Source organism: Meriones unguiculatus, chromosome 19 (genome assembly GCF_030254825.1).
Source record: "Meriones unguiculatus strain TT.TT164.6M chromosome 19, Bangor_MerUng_6.1, whole genome shotgun sequence".
Classification (NCBI taxonomy): domain Eukaryota; kingdom Metazoa; phylum Chordata; class Mammalia; order Rodentia; family Muridae; genus Meriones; species Meriones unguiculatus.
The window spans coordinates 31,837,665-31,856,287 of NC_083366.1; the positions used below are offsets into that span (position 1 = coordinate 31,837,665).

Sequence of the window (18,623 nt, forward strand, 5' to 3'; positions counted from 1 at the left end):
ACAAGAAAATAGCTGATACAGACATTCAAATGGAAGTAGTGAACTACTGACTAGGAGAGGAGGAGGGGCTTTTAGGGCACCTTGGGTGTGACGTTGAAGCACTCCAGTGAGTTGGCAGCCATTATAAGGGCAGGAGATGTAGAGATGGGGACCATGTCAAGAACCAGGTCGCTTGAGCAATGACTTGAGCAGAGTCATGGGGCCAGGCCCCACCTTTTATTCAAAGGATATTATTATCAATTATTAATTAAGTTTCAGGGAGTCTAATTTATCAGCAAAGAACTTGGGCTGGAGACCGCAGAAGCAGCCAGGCAGATGCACAGGTCCAAAAGCTCTGGCCTGAGATATCAAGGAAGCCACGGGAGGAGAACAAGGAAAGACATATGGCCCAAGAACATGACAGATTCACCACAGATGACAGCCTCGACTTCCCAGATAGCCTTATTTGGAAGACTGGAGTCAAATTCTTCCCAGGAGGCCAAGGCTACTTGACCAACAGGTCAAAACTGAGCCCAGCTCTGGGATCCTGATAGAGGGAGAGAATCCCTTCTCCATGGGCAGCCCAAGTTCTCTGGGAAGTCTCTCTGCCTATGATTAACTTTCCTGCTGCTTGTTGCTGAGACCAGGCCGAATACAGAATGGCTTAGAAAGGATTGGTTACTGCGAGGGTCAGAATTCCCAGAGGCCAACAAGCTTGCTGATATAGACACTGGGCACCTCCAGAGAGGAGTCTCAAGGGTCATGGAGTGCCAGGCTTCATCCGGGGACACAAGTTTCAGGTCCTATCATGGCCCATCTTCTTAAATGCTGACATCTGATATTTTGTGAGCATCACCTAGATGGACTGTGAATTGTTTCTGAAGATAGTAGTCTTCCAAGGTATGAACTCCCAAGTATCCTGATTGACAGTGTGCCTCAGTAATACAGCACTTTCCCGGCATGGGCAAGTCAGCTCCAATCTTCAGCACCACTAAGTGTTCTCCATGACCAAGACATCCCAAGTGCTGACTGACTGTATTAATAACACCATAACTTCCTGTCATTTAAATGTATGTAAAGATACATGAAGCTATATATTCTACCAATCATGAATGTGTTTTATTAGTGACCAGATTCCCCAATCCGATAGGGAGTAAATACATTGAGGCCTGAGACTGTAGCTCAGTTGGTAGAATGTTTGCCTCATATGCACAAAGTCCTGGGTTTGATTCCCAGCACTACATGAACTAGGCATTGTGGTGCATAGATTTAATCCCATTACGTGGAAAATGGAAGCAGGAAGATCTCAGGGTCATCCTCAATTACATAGCAAGTTCAGTGTCAGCCTGAAACAGATGAGACCCTATTAGAAAAAGAGAAAGGAAGGAAGGAAGGAAGGAAGGAAGGAAGGAAGGAAGGAAGGAAGGAAAAAAAGAGCACATTGTGCTTAAGCTTTTCCAGTGTAATATTTATATCCAAATGCATGATTAATTTGTTTGTGATCATGTTGAGTCAGGAATTTATTTTTAATAGATGTTGTATTTTTAGCATCCAGACAACCAACAATCTATTCCCAAGAGTTTATTTGCTTACCAAAGTCTTTATTAACTTGCGTATCGTCGGTGTGAATTTGGGGCACATGTTTTAGCTCCACACAGCTATTTACATTTTTTAGAACATATTTGTTTACTGAAGCACCAAATGCTGTAATATACCATCTCCACAGCCTTAGCCTTAATTGGGACAAGAAAAAAGAATTTTCAAGGGCAAAATTTCTCCAAACATCCAACCAAACAGAACATGTCCAAGGCAGTAAGTGCTATGACTGTATTCTAACCTTAAAGCATATTTGTCATGTGGCTTGAGGGATGGCAGTTGAGAGCACCGGCCTCGCTTACAGATGACCTGCTTTTAGTTCCCAACACCTGCATAGCAGCTCATGACTGCCTGTGACTCTGGTTCCGTGGGATTTGGTGTCCTCTGCTGGCCTCCACAAGTACTGCATGCATGTGGTGCACAGACACGTAGGCAAAAACATATAAAAATAAATCTTTTAAATATATGTGTGTTGTTACGGTTTTAATTTGCGTTGTTCACCAACATCTCATGTGTTGACGGTGTGGTCTCCAATATAAAAATGTTCATAGGTAGGCCTTTGAGTAAGTGATTGGGTCTCATCAGTGGTCAGATTTGTAATCTGTTGTCCATGCGTGGGTATGTGTGTGCATGTGCGTGTGCTAGGGCAAGAAGCAGAAGTAATATTCAGGGCTTGAACACGGAGAGTTGGAAAGGTAAAGAAAAGGTCACCAGGTGTCTTCACTCAACTGAAAAGAGCAAAAAGAATTGTTACTATTGCTGCTGTAATAAGCACAATGAATGTAATACTGAAGTCTCTCTCTTCTTTGACTGTGGTCTTTAAAACAAAAGGCATTTTATATCACAACTCAGATCCAACAAGAGGATCCCAGTCACCTTTCCCTCCACAGAGAACAAGGTGATCCACGTCCTGTTTGTTTGTTAAAGCAGAACATGTGTGCTAATGCTTTCACACGCCAATGGATCCTGACCCATGTATGGAAGCCACAAGTTTATTGTTCGGTGGAGCCTTTGAGTTCTCCAGAAGGAATCCCATCTGTACCACAATTGCTGATGGACATGGATTTTGCAGGAGTGAGAGAACAGAATTGTTTTGACTCCCACAGTAGTAAGTTCCTTGGGATGTGTCTGTCCCACCAACTAGAGTCCCCCTTGCTTTACATTGTCAACTTCATTTTCAACTTGATTCTTTAAGAAACATCTGAAGATCCAGGCACAATAGCATGTGCCTGTAATCCTAGCATTGGAGACTCCGAGGCAGAAGGATTGGCTTAAATTTGAAGCTAGTCTTGGCTACATAATGAGTTTAGGGCTAGCCTTTGTACACGGTATGGCTCTGCCAAGAAGGAGGAGGTGGGAGAGAGGAGGAAAAAGAAAAAGAAGAAAAAGAAAAAGAAGAAGAGAAAGAAAGGAAGAAAGAAAGAAAGAAAGAAAGAGGGAGAGAAAGAAAGAAATGAAGGAAGGAAGGAAGGAAAGACAAGACATAGTCCCTGAATCTTGGGCCATGAGATTTGTCTGTGGGTGTGTCTCAATATACACAGCACCAAGGGTTGGAGTCCTGGAATGAAGAGAGAGTCTGGAGGGAGAAGGAGACTCAGAGAGAGGGGGCAGACTGAAAAAGAGAGGAGGTGGAGGGAAAGAGAAAGGGGGAGAGTGAAAGAGGAGGAGAGGGCGAAGAGAAAGGAGGGAGGCATTCCCACTCTCTGTTCTGTGATTCACCAGGAGGTGAACAGGCAGCCTTTACAGAGAGGCGCTAGTCCCTCAACCGTTCCCTTTGAAAGTCCCATGGAGGGACTTGCTTCTTGTTAGAGAAGCAGGACTTGTCAGACTTAAGAGAGCAAGAAGAAAATTAGCTAATGTACCTCTTCCTAGCAGAGCCTCCATGTCTTTCTCATCCCTCCCTGCCTAGGACGGATGCTGCTGCACAAGGTTTCACACAGACTAATGCAGCTTTCAGTGCACCGGCCCCTCCCTCTTGTCGTCTGCTGAGAACTGGAGATCTCTTCCCTGCCATTACATATAGCCTCAGGAGGTACGGTGCCTGCTGTGAAAGCCTGACAGAGGACCTGGGTATATCCCGCAGGCATGGTAGGACATGCTTAAAATTCCAGGGGTGGGAAGGCAGAGGCAGGAGAATTCCTGGAGTTCACTGGCCAGTCAGCCTAGCCGAAATGGCAAGCTTCAGGCCAGGAAGAAACACTCACCTCAAAAAAAAAAAAAAAAAAAAGAAAAGAAAAGAACACCAAAAAACATAGAAGACGGCACCTGATGAACAACATGAAGTTGACTTCTGCCTTTCACATGCACGTGTGCACACGTGTACATGTGCAGACAGGTTACATCGTTACATACACACACGAAATCACTAATCACTGTTCTGCTGGCAGACTGAGAACCAGCCTTCAAACACAAGCCGAGACAGAACTCACTTCAACTAAGCACACATCAGTTCCCTCAACGTCTCTGAAGTGGTCCCAGAAATGAGTTCGTGAATCCTGTCGCTCTTGAGGGCTGTGGTATGCCGTGTTTGCTCTTTCAGACTAAGCCATAGCAAGAAGCCCTCAGGCGATTCACAAAACTCCCCTCCATCCTGTCTCCATTTGGTGTTTAAGGTCAATGGGGCATCTCATCTGACAAGGTTGCTTGCTCATTTGGTGGGGGCCTCTGGTTATGAGTGGATTAGTCTTCTAAACGGGATGCTTCGGAGTGAGCAAGATGGCTCGGAAGGTACAGGCTTGCTGCCAAGCTTGACAGCCTGTGTTCCTATAGAGGGATCTAGGACCTATATTATGAAACAAGAGCAAGAGCACTGACACCCAAAAGCTGTCATCTGGCCTCCACATGTGTACCACACATACCACGGTAACAGGGGAGAGAGAGACAGACACAGAGAGACAGAGACAGAGAGAGAGAGATGGGGGGGGAGGATTTCCCTTCCCTATGCCGTCAAATCCATGCTGCTCCCAATCTGAGAAGCTCCTTCAGTGGGCAGTGGATAATGAAGACGTGTTACTGTTGAGAGTACTGAGAGTAAGCAGCTCAACCACACACGGCACCTTGACATCAACCCCTGCCCCAACGCTCGGCAATCATTGTGGAAGTGGGGGACAAAAGAATGTAAGAGCCAGAGGCTGGGAAAAGGTGCCAGTGTCCTCTGAAAAGCCCATGGCTGGTGCACACGTGAGCTCTAAGCAGCGGTGGTTACAATCCCGTGGCGAGTGTACTAGACAGCAGTTAAATGAGTGTGTGGGTCTGCACATACCAAACATGACAAGCACTGAAAGTATGATGTTGAGTGAGAAGAGCATGTTGGGGGGGGGGTGCATATGGTATACTTAAGGTGCATTTAAATAAATTCAAAATAGGAGGCTGGAAGGTGGCTCAGCGGGAGCAGCCACTTGCTGCCAAGTTTAGAGACCTGAGTTGGTCCCCGGACCAACACATGGGGGAAAGACCCACCCCCTGCCAGCTTTCTCTCCATCCACCTGCCCAGCATGGCTCGTACATAAATGTGAGAAGGAAACACACAACGGCGCTACACATTTTGATGGGCACACTCAGTAAGGTGTAAAAAGACAAATCAGAGGCTCTATCCCAAATCTACCATAGTGAACACTTCTGAGACAGGGAGAGAGGGGATTAGAACCAAGAAGAGGGCCACAGAAGACGCCATCTGTATCACACAGCCTCGTTCTGCTTACCTTAACAATAAAAAAAATAATGTTGAAGTCTTCTAGAATAAAAGCTTTCTCTACCTGTGGGGCGCTTTGGAGTGGCCCGATCTTAGCGGTTCCTCCTTTACAAGTTTTCCGTACATTCACACCTCTTGAGGTTCCATCCCCAAACCACAGACTCAGCAGGGCAGGCAGTGTGCTTGTCTTCCCTCAGAGAAGTACCCACCAAGTTGTGTAACTCCACAGGTACTTCATAAAAAAAAAAAAAAAAAAAAAGAAAGAAAAGAAAATCACTGAAGCAAATCTAAGAACGGAATGTTTTAGCAAGATGCTTAACTGCTTTGAACCTTAAGACATTGTAAAGTCACAATATAATGACTTGGAAAGATACGTTCTGTAGGATTGTGGGCAGAGCTATGTGTTAGCAGTTTATGATGGGTTATTCATCAAGGTGGGAGGGATCCCAAATGATGAAGGGTGGCTTAGCATAATGAGTTCCCAGCTGTGCTGAGGGTAGAAGTAAAAAGACAACCCAGGGTAACTAAGTTAATTCCGAGTCATGAACGTACAACCACATCAAGGTTGTACAATAAATACGGCCAAGCTCAGCATTCCGGGGGCTGAGGCCAGAGAACAGACTGCCTTGAGTTTGTGGCCAACACTTGGCTACAGATATTGTACCAGGCCAGCCAGGGCTACACAGTAAGACTGTCTCAACAACAACGGAAAGGTTGTACAATAAAGTCTAGGTTACCTGGTGTAGTGGTTTGAGCAGGTTTGGCCCCCATAGACTCATGTTTGAACGCTTGGCCTGTGAGGAGCGGCAGTGTTAGGAGGTGTGGCCTTCCTGGAGGAAGTGTGTCACCGTGGGAGTGGGCTTTGGGGTCTCCTAGTGCTCAAGCTCTGCTCCGTGTGGAACAGTGTCCTCCTGGCTGCTTTCAGGTCAAGATGTCTTCCTGCATCCTGCCGCGCTTCCCGCCTTCCCATTTCAGACTGGACCTCTAAGACTGTTAGCCGGCCCCAACTTATCTTAACAAAATTTGCAGTGGTGTGAGACTACAAACTTAGAGCCATCGGTCGTAATGTCTGCTTCCTATCTGCCACCGTGTGAACAAGCCATGCTTCTACCACCACGGAGACCTCCACCCTGCCTCCCTGCCATGGTGGGCTTTCCCTCCTTCGAGCTGTTTCTGGCAGGCATTTGGTCACAGCAGTGAAGAAAGCGCCCACACTCATGGGTGTGCAGACCCATACAGGGCGAGAGCGCATGGCCTCCTCCTCTTCCCACTCAGCACTCTACCTCCTCCAAAGGGGCCTGACCTCTGCTTCTGGAGCCCACTCTCCCTGTATCATCTCCAGCCTTCCCTTAGAGAGTCAGGGGAAGTGCTGGGAAGACCTTACTCTTCTCTAAGCCCCATGAGACCAAGGGGAGGATATCTATGCAGGAACAGCCACTGTAAGTGCACAGACCTTCCGGAAGCAGCGCTCACCCTCTGCCGTGCGTACATGCCAGAGGTACGTGAATGACCACAGAGGAGTCATTTTCATCAGGGAGGCAGGGAAGAGCTCGCCATAGGTTGTAAAGGGAAAAGGGCTGGTGGAGAAAGTGAGAAGTTGATCCCATGGATTGAGGAGGAGAGATGCTTATACAGAAAGTTTTGGTTTCTTTAAAAACCCAGTTATGTGACTGTTTTGGTTTTAGTCCCAGGTGTGGGGTACGGGGCTGCTTCAGGTTGTCCACAGCAGCTGATTATGATGTGTCTGGCAGGGGGGTGACTTTTGCCAGCTGCGGATAGTTTAATTCTGGAAACGCTTGAGAGAGAACTCTTGAGTGGTAACGTCTGATCCCTGGTATTGTTGGTTCCCGTTGCTGCTTTGTTTGCTATTATTGCTGGCTTACTGTATTGCTGGATATTCTGATGAAAACTGGACTTGCCCCTAGGAACCCAATGACTGATCAGCAGGAAGTAGTTTAAGGAGGTCTTTGTCCCCTTTCCCTTCTAACCTTTCTCACCTACCTAGTGTTGGGGTGTTGGAAGGAATTGGGGTGGAAAAGGGTGGTAGATATAAGAACCCAAATAAAATAGCTTTAAAAAAAATACACTTTACAGATGCTAGGCCTCAAAGGAATGTTCAAGTTAAAATGGCGAGGTGAGGGATATCAAGATCGAGAAGTAAGAAAGCTTCCATCTGGGAATGAGATAGCCATGCTGACCTCATAAGAGACATGTTGAGGCCGAAGCAGGCAAGGCCAGTGTGAGCTGGCCAGCTGGCTGGCTTCCATGAGAGTTCTCTCCCACAGGGAACATGGACAAGGTGGTATTAACCTTCACATACTCTTGCTTCAAATTCAGCTCATGCAACAGAACAACTTGTAAGTAAAGATGGCTTCTAAAAATCCTCCACCTGTTTTAAGAAAGAAACCCACAACCCCCACGACTGCCCGCAAACAAGGACTTAAGTGTGAGGAAACCAAGAACAAGGGCAGCCGAATCTTGGCTGCAAGGTGACCGGCATAACTTTGAGAAGAGAAAGCAAGATGTGTTCACTTCGGCAGCATGTATATGAAAACTGGAATGATGCAAAGAAGATTAGCATGGCCCCTGTGCAAGGATGACAAGCAAATTCTTGAAGAAAGCGAGATGCCTGCGGGGCTGATGACTAACAGACAACAGCCAGCAGCTGGTCAAGGTCAGCAGCTGGGGGGGGGGGCTTCACCCACCCAACCCGGGTGAGCAGCATGTGAATGAAGCATGATCATCTCCCTGGTTGGGTCCAGGGGAACATGCCCTCTAACTGGCCAACTAATGAAAGTCTTTGTCCAGTTTCTACTATGAGTCTCGTAAGGTCCCCTAGACCAGTGGTTCTCAACCCTCTTAATGCTTTAACCCTTTAATACAGTTCCTGGTGTTGTGGTGACCCCCAACCATAACATTATTTCTGTTGCTACTTCAGAACTGGAATTTTGCTCCTGTTATAGATTATAAATATCTGATATATGACATGTGACCCCTGAGAAAGGGTTGTTTGACCCCAAAGGGGTCATCACAACCCACAGGTTGAGAACCACTGCTCTAAACAAAGCTCAGTGGCGGTTTCCACTTTTAGGAATCCCTCTCACTCTCAGGAGTTTGTCTCACTTTCCCTTGTTTTTTCACTTTTCTTTAATCTCTCTTAGCAAAGCTTGCTTCTACTTTGTTCGTACAAAGCTGAGTGTCTGCGGCTTTAATTTTCACTGGTGTGAGACTACAAACGCAGAGCCATTGTCTAGGGTTGACATTTGGTGGCTGCTGTGTTTCTGACACCTTAATCTGCTGGATCAAACACAGCTCTACTGAGAAAATTCCCATCACTCTCAGTACCGCTGGTTTTGTGTGACATGTCAGAAGACACAGGGCTGTGCTGACTGTAACTGCCCGGTGTGTCTGTTTGAGGCACACTAAACGTGAAACAGCAGACATTTTATGAGCACACTATCTCTGAATGAATACCCCAGTTTGCAGATGCCAGCTCTTGCATCTAGAAGGCTGATCTAGACTTGACCCTGCTCCTTATTGGGAGGTTCAGGCTTACCATCTGCTTTCCTGAGAGACTGTGTTGCTTCCATCTTCTCCCTACCCTCTGGCCCTGTGTTTTGCCATCTGGCTTTGCATATACCTCATATAAAAATGAATAATCTTCTTCCAGAGATGGGTCAGTGATTAGGAGCACCTGCTTCTCTTGCAGAGGACCTAGGTTCAGTTCACAGTACCCACTTGGCAGCTCACAGCCAGTTCGAGGGGATCCAGAGCCCTCTTCTGGCCTCTGTGGATACCACACATGCAGTGAACTTACATACATGCAGGCAAAATACACACATAAAATAAAAATAAATAAATCTTTTAAAAGATGAATAAAATTCTTAAAGATCCAGGTAGAGGGAAATATAATCAAGATACAGTGTATGCATACAAACTTTAAAAATTTTTTAAATATTATGATTTTTTTTTAGTAGTCTTTTTTGGGGGGATAGGTTTTGAGACAGGGTTTCTCTGTGTATCCTTGGCTGTATTGGACTTTCTTTGTAGACGAGGCTGGCCTCAAACTCACAGCTATCCACCTGCCTCTGCCTTCCTGAGTTCTAGGATTAAAGGCATACATCACCAAATCTGGCTAATATTATGATTTTTTTGAGGCAGAATCTAGCCATGTAGACTTTACTGGTCCTAGAACTGGCTCTGTAGACCAGGCTGCCCTCAAACTCACAGAGCCTTGTCTCCCTCTGCCTCCTGAGTGCTGTGATCAAAGGCATTTGTTACAGCACTAGCAACAGAATCCTTTTTTACTTTTTCCAAAGATCAGATGAGGTCACATGAGGATCTCCTTGCACCTCCACAGATCTTTGCAGGTTTTGTTCTCTGGCACCAGTTATAAGAGGAGAGATATGTAACTCAGTGGGTATAAGCCAAAGGGGAAAATTGTTTGACAGCATGCAGCGAGTGTACCCTGGCCCTGATGGCCTGGTGAAAATGTGCACACCAGTACAGATAATGAGCGCTGTGCATAATTAGCTACTTAGAATTGCCCTTTTATCTCCTCAGATCAAAATATCATCCTGTCCTCTGACTCGGCAAGCTCTAAGAGACATTAATATAGTGTCATTTTGAAGACCTAATAATTCTGCTAGCACTGGAAATTAATTTGCTCTGCAACTCAGCGTAAGGCTTCTCTGCGTGCATTTTGGTCTGAAGGCTTTGAAGTGATTTTAATGATGTATCTTGGGTAGATATAAAAATAATGTTGATGTTTAACCTAAACAAAATAGAAGGGTATGGGGGAAAGCTGATTTTTTTTTCTTTTTCTTTGATCTCCTAAAAGCAAGAGTCCTGACATGTCAGGGTGCAGAAGAAACAAGGAGGAACAAAAAGAAAAGAGTCAAAGAGGAGGGAACAAACCCTGAAGTCACGGTGTGAGTATTTAATTACAGAACCTGGTGTCTTAGGAAGTGCATGACAGTGACTAGGAGAAATGCATCATGGTATGGATAAAACAGCTAGACGGAATGTTAACTAGGAGTGTTTTAGGAGCTTCCAGATAAGCACCGTGGAAACAGCGGTTCTCAGCCTTCCCAACGCTGTGGGCCTTTAATATCATTCCTCACGTTGCAGTGACCCCCAGCCACAAGATCACTTTCCCTGCTAATTCCTAACCGTAACTTTTCTACTGTTATGAATCATAATATAAATACCTGTGTTTTCCAATGGTTTTAGGTAACCACTGTAAAAGGGTCATTTGACCCCCAAGAGTTCACGACTCACAGGTTGGGAAACACTGCTCTGGAATGTTCCTTAGAAAAGGGTTTTAGTTTGTATTCAGAATTGGACAGTGCTGTTTGAAGCCAATTAAGTTTGGGTTTGCTTTGCGTTTTTCTTGTTGTAGTCAGGGATGACCTTTAACATCTGATCATCCTGCCTGGAAAGGGCTTGGGTTACAGGTGTGCACCACCACCCTTGGTTTTGTATGGTCCTAGGAAGGGATCCAGGGCTTTGTGCGTGCTCAGCAAGTGTTTTACCAACTAAACTGCATTCCTCAGCCAGGGAAGCCCAGTAAGTCCCAAAGAGAAAGAGACAATGTTTCACTTCACAGTTTTAAAACTTGCTCATTAGGGTACTCTATTTCATGTTAGAGTTTCAATTGTTATTCCCTGTGGAATCCTACCATTACACTGCCTTGAGCCCCTTCACCCATGCTGCCTTTTCACATTTCCTTGGCTGCCCTCCTCCTGGACTGCCATAAGCCTTGTTCCTGCTCCTTCTAAGCCCTTCTCTGCTTCCAGCACACTCGGCCTTGATTCATTTTAAATCTAGGCACTGGCAATCCTTGTCATTGTCTCCTACATCCATCTTTAGGTCATCTGGGGTCCATGTGGCTCCCCTCACTGAAATCAGCCCCTCAGAGAAGTAGGCATTCACACACCCCCAACACACAGACTCACACACTTAGACACACACTCTCACACTCAGATACACAGACACACAAACACTCATACACACACAGACATACATTCACATACAGACACTCACACAGATACTCAGACACATAGACACACAGACGCACACACATACACACACACACACACAGATACACAGTTGAGCTGTTGTAGAAGACCATGCAGCTTCTGAGCCTGTACAGGAGGATTCGTGATCAAGAATCCAAAGGATTGGGAAGCAAGAATCTCAAACCTACCAGCTATGCATTTCAATGGGAAACCTACCTGTGCCAACCTGCATGCCAGGAAGCCACGGGTCCTTGAAGGTCTGAGCTATGATGTAGCTACCATAGCATGTTCAAAATATCCAATCTGTTCTGAAGCAAACTGGTGGCTTTCCCCATTGTTTATCTTGTGTGCCTTTCTTAGAAGTCAAGAACCAACTTTATTTTGTTCTCATCTGTAACTTCACTGGTGACAGGAATACAGAAACATCTAGTGAGTACTTGTTAAAAGAAGAAAGGAGGTGAGAATGGTGGTTTACACCTGTCATCTCACCATTCAGGAGTCTGAGATAGGATTGTGAGGCTAGCCCTGGACTACAAGGGGAGTTTCAGGCTAGCCACAATATACAGTGAGACTATCCACAAACAAAGTTGGATCAGTATTTATGATAAATCAATATTCTATTTTTTTTTTTTTTTTTTTTTGCGGTTCCCGCAGCCTTTTCACCTCCCTTCAGCCTTTCTTCCTCTATCTCTCTGTCACATTTCTGAAATCCACTGCAGGCTCCAGTCAGCGAAATGTGTAAGTTCTGCAGAACCAACAAGCGCACAGCTCTGCCGCTGACAGAAAGCCAGGAGAAGGCCGGCTCACTGGGAGCATCTGAGGGGACGCTGCAGAGCAGGTGGGCACTTCTCATTGTCCTCAGATCCATTAGTGACTCTCACTTTGCCAATTCCATCCTGGCAGTAGGCTACTGTGACCCCAGCATGCAGCTGCTACGGCCTTGTCATAATGCAGCTGAACCCTACCAGGGAAGACTGAGACCAAATGTCACAGGCATTTGCCATGTCAGAAGGCTCTTGGTTTTTCCATTCTGTTGTGGGGGGAGAAGAGAGGAGAAAACACCAGGATCAGAGAGTTCCTTATTAGGAAAAAGGAAGCAGGAGTCTGAGTTCTGGCAGTGATCAAACATAGCAAAGAATGTCCTTAGTCCCCAGAAATGTCCTCCCCAAGTCAGAGCATATGTTAATCAAGACCTGAAATGAAGGTCAAAGACATGTCCAAGGCGTTTTTAGTTCTGTTATTTTAAGATAATTGATAAAAATATTTCCTTATTTTTTTTTTTTGCGGGGGGAGAGGGAGAGACAGTCTTAATCTTTACCTCAGCCTGGCCTTAAACTCACAATTCTCCTGCCTCATCCTTCTGTATGTTGAGGTTATAGGAATGGGCCACCATGCATAGCCGGGATCAATGTGTTCGGCAGTATGAACAAAATAATTTCTTTTTCTTCATCTCTGTGCTAAGGAGGCTCACACCTAGCTCTCCTCAGAATGTGTCCAGATGAAAGTGTGGAGGCAGACACACAAGCAGCCTCTGCCCTTCTGCTTCTTTCTTTACCACTCAAAGCAGCTCTGAGAAGTGTCCCAGAATCTCACTGTACAGCTCTAATGAGGCAACAAGCTTTCTTCGCTCAAGGGAAGATATGCAGATCTGGATCTTGCCCCCAAGGTGCTCAGGGAGTTACGAAGAGTGCTTTGATTCTGTTCATCTTAAATTTTATGGCATCAGAAACTTTCCAAGGCTACATGAATAATCTGTGCTCTTTTTCTTCACACTCCCTATTTTTTATGTAGCATCGTACTGTGTAGCCCAGAATGACCTTGAATTCCTGGTTCCCCTGTTTTAGACTCCCAAGTGGGTGGCATTATAGAACTGTGCTAGACTTCACTTGATGGCTTGTTTGTTTGTTTGTTTGTTTGTTTGAGACAGGGTTTCACTGTATAGGCCTAACTGACCTGGAACTCACTCTGTAGACCAGGCTGACCTCGAACTCAGAGATCTGCCTGCCTCTGCCTCCAAGTGCAGGGCTTAAAGGGGTGTACTACCACTGCCCAGCTCACTTCATGGCTCTCAATATGTAAAAAATTTAATCTTTGGATGTTGTTGGAATTAATGCTTTTTTGTTATACCCACTCTAGCTCCCAAATAATGCGATGGAGACCTATTACATTTATTAATAAGCTTTAAAGCACTACAGCTGGGCAGGCACAGATCTATCCTAACCCATCTATACCATCCTGGCTACTTCCCAGCCATGTGACCCAGGCTGCTTGCCATCCAACCTCGCCCCAGCCACTCCTGCTCCATCTTGCCCTCATGGCGACTCTTCATGGCCCGTCGTTCCTCATGATCCTGCAATAACCTCTTCACTCCCCTCCTCCTCTCTCTCCCCTCCTCATGTTCTCTCTCTATCTATCTACCTGGGAGCCCCAGACTGGCAATGGAAGTCCTGCCTAGTGGCTCTGCCCAGTCATCAGCTCTTCAGCTTCTTTATTAACCAATCAGAGATAACTGGGGAGCAATTTTTACACAGCATTGAGACATGAGATTCCTCAAAAGCAATGGCAAGACCAGAATCTGTTAGCATTTAGGTCACTGCCTGTTCAGCAATTAACAATCAAGTATACACACGTTAATAAAGTGTGAATGAAAGTAACTTCTACAGGACATCAGACATCACTTACTGTTTGTGTTATCTTTAGAAATTTGGTTTTTGAGACAGGGTCTCATCATGTAGCCCAAGCTTGATTCCAAGTTTCTCCTTCTTCAGCCTCCCAAGGACTAGAATTACAGACATACCATACCTAGCTGTGTGCTGAGTGTGTGTGTGTGTGTGTGTGTGTGTGTGTGCGCACATACACATGTGTGTGGTATATTTCTATGTGTGAGGTGGGAAGCCAGAGGTCAGCCTCAAGTATCTTCCGAAGTTAATCTCTCACAGAGCTCATGGCATGAATGCAGCTAGGCTGGCAGGCCAGCAAGCTCTGCAGATCCACCTGTCTGCCCCACAGGCTCTAGGATTAAAGATGTCTGCCTCTGCACCCAGCTTTCATACTGGAAACTTGGGTCTTCATGCTTAGGCAGCAAGCGCTTTCCTGAGTGTTCAAACATTTAAAAATCTTCATAACCGTCAGCAGCAAAGTTCTCTATAGTTTCATTTGAAACTGGACTTAACATGCCAGACAGTAAGCTGGGCCTGGTGGAGCAAGCCTATAATCCCAGCACTCAGGGAGGCAGAAGCAGGCAGATCTCTGTGAGGTTGAGACCAGCCTGGTCTTAAAAAGAAAGAAAAATAGAAAAAAGAAAAGAAACTGGAATTAACTGAGAAAAGGTATGTGTGTGTTATGTGTAAGAAATGTTTCACACTGAAAATGGAGGGAAAGCAATAGAAATTGTTCTGTACATTTTAATAATATAAAGTATAAAAATGGGGGCTAGAGAGGTGACTCAGCAGTTAAGAGCACCTACTCTCACAGAAGACCCAGGTTCAGTTCCTAACACTCACAAGGCAGCTAACTGCTATCTGTACCTCTGTTCCAGGGCATTCAACACTTTCTTCTGAAAAAAAGATCTGAAATATACTTACTATTGTTACTGTTGCTGTTGTTTTGTTGTTCTTGTTGCGTTACAGCTCTGAGGAAGAAGGTTTCCCCAGTGTAAGTGTTGCCACTCTGAGGAGAAAGGCATCCTGGCAGTCAGGATCCAGGAATACCAAAAACTCACACCACACAACAAACCTCACCCAAGAGATTTACTAGGAAAGACTGCATAGGAGGACCTCCTCTGCTCCAGAGAGAAGGAGCAAAGAACTGAGCAGAAGGCAGGCTTTATATAGGCCTTCTTGGGGGTGGAGCTTCCCAGGGTTGCCTGGGATTGGTAGATTTTGTGGCCTGATCTTGGGGCAAGTTCAGGGACTGGTGAGATTCTGTGGTCTGATCTTGGGTGAAAATCAGAAATTGATAGAGTTTTGTGGCCTGATCTTGTTTTGTTTTTCTGTAGGGCAGAGCTTGGCTACCTGAGGGGCTAAAAACAACCATTAAAATAGTGTGCGGTTAGGTGGGAACTGGCCACTGTTTCTGACGGGCTTACAATTGTTATTTTGGTTTTTCCAGGCACAGTTTATCTGTTTAACAGCCCTGGCAGTTCTGGAACTTGCTTTGTAGACCAGGCTGGCCTCGAACTCACTTGCCTCTGCCTCCAGAGTGCTGGGATTAGAGGCATGTGCCACCATTCCTGGCTTATTTTATTTTATTAATACTATTAGTTTTAGTTTTTTGAGAGAGGGTCTTACCATGCAGCCTTAGCTGGCCTGGAACTCATAGAGATCCTGTTGCCTCAGCCTCCCAAGTGCTGGGATTAAAGGTGTATATCACCAAGCCTGTCTAAAAAGTTTTAAAAAATAAATAATATAAATTGTTAAGATAAAGTCAGGGGCTGTGATTCTAGTTAAGTGTGGTAGTATGCTTGCCTAGTATGCATCAGGCCCTGAGTATGACCCACAGCACTTAAAACAGTCAAACGAACAAAAGCAGAAGGCAAGATGAAGCCAGAATTGTATCTTTCAAAGATTTATGTACGTGTAGCGCCCATGAAGGCCAGAAGTCGGTGTTGGATCTACTGGAACTGGAATTACAAAGGACTGTGGGATGCCTCGTGGATACCGGGAACAGAACCTGGAGTGGCTAGTACTTTCACTGTTGAGTCATCTCTCTAGCCCCAGAACTGTATCTTTTTTTAATTTTATTTTTTCACAATTTATTCATTATATATCCAGATTGAAGCCCCCTTCCTCAATTCCCCCAGTCCCACCCTCCATGAATCTTCCCCCTTCTCCTTTCCCTAGTCCACTAAAAGGGGGAGTTCTCCACCATTGCATTCTGCCCATAGCTTGTTAAGTCTCATCAGGACTGCCTGGATCCTCTTCCTCCGTGGAGTGGCAAGGCTGCATCATCAGGGGTGAGTGATCAGACAGCAGGCAACCAAGTTCATGATAGAGGCAGCCGCTGATCCCCTCACTTGGAGAGCTACATGGAGACTGAGCTGCCAATTGGCCACATCTGAGCAGGGGGTCTAGGTCCTCTCTGTGCATGTTCATCAGTCTCTGCAGGACTCCCTGGGCTCAGATCCTTTAGCTTTGTTGGTCTCCTTCTGGGGCTCCTATCCCCTCCATGTCCCTCTTTCCCCACCCCTCTCTTCTTTCATAAGACTCCCTGCATTCTGTCCAAAGTTTGGCTGTGTGTCTCAGCATCTGCTTTGATCCCCTGTTGGGTGGAGCCTTTCAGAGGACCATCTATAGTAGGCTCCCATCCTGTTTCCCCTCTTCCACCACTTCTGGTGTCTATCCTGTTTGCAATTTTGAATGAGATTTAAGCATCCTCCCTAGGGTCCTCCTTAGTGTTTAGCCTCTTTAGGTCTGTAGATGACTATCCTATTTTATACAGCTAATATTCGCTTATAAGTGAGTGTATAACATGCCTGTCTTTCTGTTTTTGGTTTACCTCACTCAGGATGATCTTTTGTAGATCCCACCATTTGCCTGCAAATTTCATGATTTCCTTGTTTTTAATAGCTGAGTAGTATTCCATTGTGTAGATGTACCACAATTTCTGTATCTATTCCCCCGTTGAGGGACAGAACTGTATCTTTTTAAAAGCAAAATGATTGTATAAAAGTAGAATATGAAACCAACCTATTTTATGTTGTGAAAAATTATTTTCTTTTTGAGAATCAGTAGACATGCTACTTTACGTAAAAGCTGTACAGTTTTTGTTTTCCTGAAGTAAAGTCTAAGTTGAGATCTCCTATTTTTTTGGACATATGTCTACAGCTGACTGGCCTTTATCAACCTTGGTTGTCTTCCAATTTCTCCAAACAGAAAAACAAGATGAAAAGAAGAAAGTGAAGCCTTGTACTGCCACCTAACGTTGGGGAAAAAAAACAAAAACAGCCACCGGAGTGCAAAATGGAAAAACTTGCATAAAAGCCTTAAGATATATAAGGACAAGATAGCAGCATCTCCTGGATTGCAGAAAATCCCTGCTGTCGTGGCATTTGTCTTGCTTAGACTTCGGCCCTCTCACCTTTTCCTCACAGCACTGATTTGGATAATAAATTAAATGGCCGACGTTGGCTCCTTCCATACAGCATTGTGTGTGTTTATACGTGTGTGCAGGTGAGAGCACACATGTGTATGAACACGTGGAAGCAAGAACTTGAGCTCGGTGTCTTCCCCTATCACTCTCCACCATGGCTTTTCTGAGAGATCTGCTGGAACTGGAATTACAAAGGACTGTGTGATGCCATGTGGGTACCGGGAACAGAACCCGGAGCAGCCGGCACCCTCAACTGTTGAGTCATCTCTCTAGCCCCAGACTGAATCTTTTTATTAAAGGCAAAATGATTGTGTAAAAGTACAACATGCAACCAACCTAATTTATGTTGTGAAAAAGTTATTTCCCGGCAGTCCGGTGAGGGTCTCTCGTGGGACCTAGAGTTTTCTGGTTCAGCTAGACCAGCTGGCTAATGAGCCACAGGGATCTTCCAGTCTGTGCCTCCCTGGGAGTATGGGTGCATGCTGGTAAATCCTGCTTTGTGTGTGTGTTTTGCACGTTGTGCTTGGGCCCTCACACCTGTGTGGCAGGCACTCTACCGACTAAGCCATCTCCCCAGGCCCTGTGCTGAAGAGACCATCGTACTTCCGGGTCTTCCCCTGTGGACCCTGGCTTAGACACAGACCACATGCAAACACCAATTTCCAAGCACAAAGCGATGCAAAGAGATCCCTTGTGAAGCATGGCAAAGAAACAAGGTAGCTGGATCTCGACTAGGCAGAAACGGCAGCACGTGGTTTTATATGTGTTGATTTTGAGAGGAAGAAGGGGAGGTCTGGGTTAAAATGAGCCAGGACCTGCTGGTAAGTTCTGTTCGGGTATTTTAATTAGGGCAGTCAAAATAATGAATTTTGATTGCTGGACTTGGATGTTTTGATGGTTGGACATTGGTGATCAGTCTCAGGCATGAGTTAGTGGGCAAAAAAAGGACTAGACTTTGGTGGCTAGCTTTAGGAGTGTAATTAATAGCTTGAGGGGGAGGGTAAAAGGCAAAACCCGTCAGCGCCATGTTTGCCCTTCATGTACAGCATTTAGAAAACAAGTGGGGTATGGCTCTCTCAGCTAAGCTCACAGTGACTAAGCCTGCCCCAGCCTCATTCTTCCCTATCTGACCTTCAGGACCAAGACTCTTGAAAAACCAACTCACACAGTAGTTCTCCTTCCTAAAAACTCAACCACTCCTCAGCTGGAGGCACACCTCTTTTGCCCTAATTCTTCCACTGTGCATC

General features: G+C 45.5%; 1 non-coding gene across 1 annotated transcript; it reads left to right on the top strand.

Annotated features, from left to right (window-relative positions):
- Nucleotides 1-7,790: 7,790 nt before the first annotated feature.
- Nucleotides 7,791-7,897, top strand: LOC132649393 (U6 spliceosomal RNA). Its single transcript, XR_009587829.1, has one exon. It is a non-coding gene; the product is annotated as a U6 spliceosomal RNA (small nuclear RNA).
- Nucleotides 7,898-18,623: the final 10,726 nt, after the last annotated feature.